The sequence below is a fragment of the Schistocerca cancellata genome, chromosome 6 (assembly GCF_023864275.1).
Source record: "Schistocerca cancellata isolate TAMUIC-IGC-003103 chromosome 6, iqSchCanc2.1, whole genome shotgun sequence".
In the NCBI taxonomy this organism is placed as follows: Eukaryota; Metazoa; Arthropoda; class Insecta; order Orthoptera; family Acrididae; genus Schistocerca; species Schistocerca cancellata.
In genome coordinates, this window is record NC_064631.1 from 348,215,327 (window position 1) to 348,220,493 (window position 5,167).

The following is a 5,167-nucleotide window of genomic DNA, read 5'->3' on the forward strand; positions in this document are numbered from 1 at the left end:
GCTTACTGACAACAAATTAGTTGCAATATAATGTACATAATGAGCAGTAACAGTTTCCTTTTCCCCATTCACAAGCAAATTAACACCCACTTTTCCTGCGAGTTCACACCTTAACTTAGATCTGTCAACTGAGGAAATTCCAATATCACTCCTTGACTGAACATCATACAAACCTCACAGAGCTTTGGCAATGCTCATGAATCTAGGAACCATTCTGCATGATCGTCACTCGCTTCATTAAAAGAATAAAAAACAGAAAATGCCTTACCTTTATCGGTAGTCTTTCTCTCAGGACTACTAGAATTAACATGCCCCTTTTCTTTTATACTTAACTTTTCGTTACACTGTGAAGCAATATGCCCAATTTTCTGGCATCTGAAACATCTTATTGGCTTCTTCTTGTACTTACAGTAAAAAGCCGACACTGTTTCTTTTTCTGAAGCATTAGAATCTGGTTCATTCCTCACGTCCTGTATAATCTTTATTTTAACACTGTCCGCTGTACTGAGTGTTCCCAAACTTCCCAAACCCATAATCATGAGCGTATTTTTCTCTGGTAGTCCAGTTAACAATAAAGTTCCAATCCATTCATCCACACTTTCAAAACCAATATTCCTCATACGTCTGGAGACTGAAATTATTTTATTCACATATTCATCTATGCTTTTACACTTATACAATCTTGTGGTTATCAGTTCCGATGTGATCCTACTTTACTGGTTAAACCACCATCTTCAAATGCGTTTTTCAGTTCGTCCCATACCTCTTTTGCTGACGTAGCCTTTTCTATGTGAACATAATTCACTGGATCATTCAAAAGGATTAGTTTTGATTTCGTCTTCCGATCCTTAGTAGCAAAACTAGCAATTTACAGTTTATGATGTATCATAAGTCATCCAAGTGCACATACGCTTCAATGGCAAATTTCCAGGTTGCATAATTTTTCCGCTCTACAAGGCGCTCTATTTGCAGTATCTGTGTTGTACTCATTTTTCAGATATTTTTCTTCTTCATATAGTGTACACAATCCAACTTTATACAAACTTCTGCACACCTTTTGCGCAAATACACGTCACCTTAAAGCTTGTTATTTTGCTTTAATCCAGTAGCTGGGTCCATAACCATTGTAGTTTATGGAGATTAACGCAGCTAAATGACAATCAACAACTATTTAAGGGTCAAAATAAACTTTTGCTTTATTCACACAATACATATTAATACATTCTGCTATGTAAATATATTACAAACACATACCCGACTCATACGATAATAGATGCTGGTGACCTTAATTTACCCTCGATATGTTGGCGAAAATACATGTTTAATTACCGAGGTACGCACAAAATATCATCCCAAATTGTACTAAACGTATTCTCTGAATATTATTTCGAGTAGTTACTTCATGAGCCTACGTGAATAGTGAATGGTTGTGAAAACACACTTGATCTCTTAGCAACAAATAATTCTGAGTTCATAACGGGCATCAAAACTGATTCAGGGATTAGTGATCTCAGAGTTGTCGTATCGACATTGAACATTGCAATCCCCAAATCCTCGAAAAATAAGCGAAAAACATACCTATTCAAAAAAGCAGATAAAAATTCGGAGCTGATCCCCCTTGGTACACAAAACGGGTTAGAACACTGTTGCAGAAACAACGAAACAAACGTACCAAATTTAAACAGACCCAAAATCCCCAAGATTGGCGTTCTTTTACAGAAGCTCGAAATTTAGCACGGACTTCAAAGCGAGATGCCTGTAACAGTGTCCACAACGAAACTTTGTCTCGAAACCTAGCAGAAAATCCAAAGAGATTCTGGTCGTATGATAAGTATGTTAGCGGCAAAAAACAATCATTGCCTTCTCTGCGCGATAGCAAAGGAGATACTATCGAAGACAGTGCTGCCAAAGCAGAGTTACTAAACACAGCCTTCCGAAACGCCTTCACAAAAGAAGATGAAGTAAATATTCCAGAACTCGAATCGAGAACAACTGCCAATATGAGTAACGTAGTCGTAAATATCCTCGGAGTAGTGAAGCAACTTAAATCACTTAATAAAAGCAAGTCATCTGGTCCAGACTGTATACCAATTAGGTTACTTGCGTAGTATGCTGATGCAGTAGCTCCATACTTAATAATATTCAACCGTTCGCTTGATGAAAGATCCGTACCCAAAGACTGGAAAGTTGCACAGGCCACACTAATATTCAAGAAAGGTAGTAGGAGTAATCCACTAAATTACAGGCCCATATTGTTAACGTCGATATGCAGCAGGATTTTAGAACATTGAGTTCGAACATTATGAATTACCTCGAAGAAAGCGGTCTATTGACACACAGTCAACATCGGTTTAGAAAACATCGTTCCTGTGAAACACAACTAGCTCTTTATTCACATGAAGTGTTGATGGCTATTGAAAGGGATTTCAGATCGAATCCGTATTTCTGGATTTCCGGAAGGCTTTTCAGACTGTACCACACAAGCGGCTCATAGTGAAACGGCGTGTTTATGGAATATCGTCTCTCAGTTATGTGACAGGATTTGTGATTTCCTGTCAGAGAGGTCACAGTTCGTGGCAATCGAGTAAAACGGAAGTGATTTCTGGCGTTCTCCAAGTCAGTGTTATAGGCCCTTTGCTGTTAATCATCTATATAAACGATTTTGGAGACAATCTGAGCATCCGTCTTCGGTTGTTTGCAGATGACGCTGTCGTTCATCGACTAATAAAGTCATCAGTAGACCAAAACAAACTGAAAAACGATTTAGAAAAGATATCTGAGTGGTGCGAAAAGTGGCAGTTGACCCTAAATAACGAAAAGTGTGAGGTCAACCACATGAGTGCTAAAAGGAACTCGTTAAACTTCGGTTACACGATTAATCAGTCTAATCTAAAAGCCGCAATTTCAACTAAATACCAAGGTATTACAATTACGAACAACTTAAATTAAAGGGAACACACAGAAAATGTGGGGAAGGCTAACGAAAGACTGCGTTTTATTGGCAGGACACTTAGAAAATGTAACAGACCTTCTCACAAAATTCCAATCACCAACTTTCTCCTCCAAATGCGAAAATATTTTGTTGACACCGACCTACATAGGGAGGAACGTTCACCATGATAAAATAAGGGAAATCAGAGCTCATACGGAAAGATATAGGTGTTCGTTCTTTCCAAGCGCTATACGAGATTGGAATAATAGAGAATTGTGAAGGTGGTTCGATGATCCCTCTGCCAGACACTTGAATGTGATTTGCACAGTGTCCATGTAGATGTAGATATTCCACAGAGCCTAATGCAATGAGCACATAATACCTTGTACGCCACTATGCACGCTGGCAAATGTTTGTTCACATATCCCCAATAAAAACAAAATATATAACCACGATTTATCTAGGAAACATCTCGAACAAAATCAACAAATTTTTCAACAAAACTAACATCATATTTGCATTTCAAAACACACACAGCCTCAAACACAAAATTCACAAAGGCAGCTTGAAAATCCCCATACACAACAATCCCAGTGTTTACAAAATTTCATGTAACACATGACACAAATTCTACATAGGGCAAACTAGTAGGAACTTCTAAATTAGATATAAAGAGCACACCAGAGAAAGTGAAAACAACCCCTCCACATTTTTTCGACATTTACAAATGGAGAAACAAGGTATAAAACCCATAAACAAAGCACTAGAAATCCTCCAGATCACACAGAAGGGAACATTCATGAACATCCTTGAGGAAGTATAAACAGTAGCCCAACAAATTTATTGAATGAATAAACCGTCCTAAAACACAAAAAGTATACAGAAAACTTTATTCATATAATAAATCGGGAAAACGGGTAATATAATAAAATAAGAGACTCTAAACAACTCATATCCATAGTAACAGCGATAACAACATGAATAGTATAAAACAGAGACAGAACGCCAACATAAGGCATAGACAACAATAATTATTACGGAAAAATTAAAAAAAGTAAACTAAAAATCTCAAATATAAGACTAAAAAGAACTTTAGGCAAAAACATAATTAGAAACAAACCTATACAAAATAAAAATAAACAACTGAATGTCACATATCACTTATTTATAATAGTAAATATGTAATATCGCCTACCCACTGTCATCCAGGCTGTCAGAAAGATAGGATATATGGAAAACATGTAATATCTGACATACAGCTCCACTGTACATCTGGGAGAAAGTAATAATTCTAAAACAGACAGGACATGACAGCAACGATGTTATATGTAAGATAAAACAACTAATGATATATTATAACCTTTCAAATTGTAGTTAGAAGAACGTATTTTTTATCTATTTACAGAACACCTGACGATGGCAATTTGCGGAAATGGGCTCATCATGAATTAGACAAAATATAAACGTTTACATAGCAGTATAGCTGGATTTACTCGTAATAATCATGCCATTGAAAGATATATCTTTCACTGCAGGCCTCAAATAGTACAAGTTACTTCAATGGCACTTGTAATTTAATGTGAGCTGGTACATCATCTCGCATACATACAGTACACTTTTGCACAGAGTCAGAAACATGGTTCAAAATGATTTTAAAATTGATTTTACTAATTCGAAAATGATTTCCGACCGAAACGTCTTCCTCATCTGATAACTCCCTTTTTAGCATATGTTGATGTTCTAAACAATTCCTATTATATGCCCATTTCCATATTCATCATCTGTGGGACCGTTTTTTATTCGTCAACGTCGCTGCAAGGTCTTTGGCAAAAATCTGCACAACTCCTGTATGAAAGTAAGGTGTTTCCAACTCCAGGCCTGTTAGAATGCTAACGTGTTGTAACAGTGTTGACTGTAGGATGCACATGTAAGAAAATTCTTACCTGTGGAAACCCTGCTTAGCATATTCAGTCATAACACTTACTGCTGTGAAAATTGTTACCTTGTGACAGTTCGTATAACCCTAGTGCCTCAAGTGGCAAGAAAGCAGCCAAAGTGTTTGTTTTTAATTATTTTTCTACTTAACAAAATAGTTATTTCTGGGTGGGGGGGTTAGGGTTCTGTTCCCCTACCTAATGCATCTTGAGGTGGCGGATAGAGGAAGGCTCTGCAGATATGCAGCATAAATGGGAAATAAAATACCACCTGGGACCAACACAGAAATCAAAATCCAAA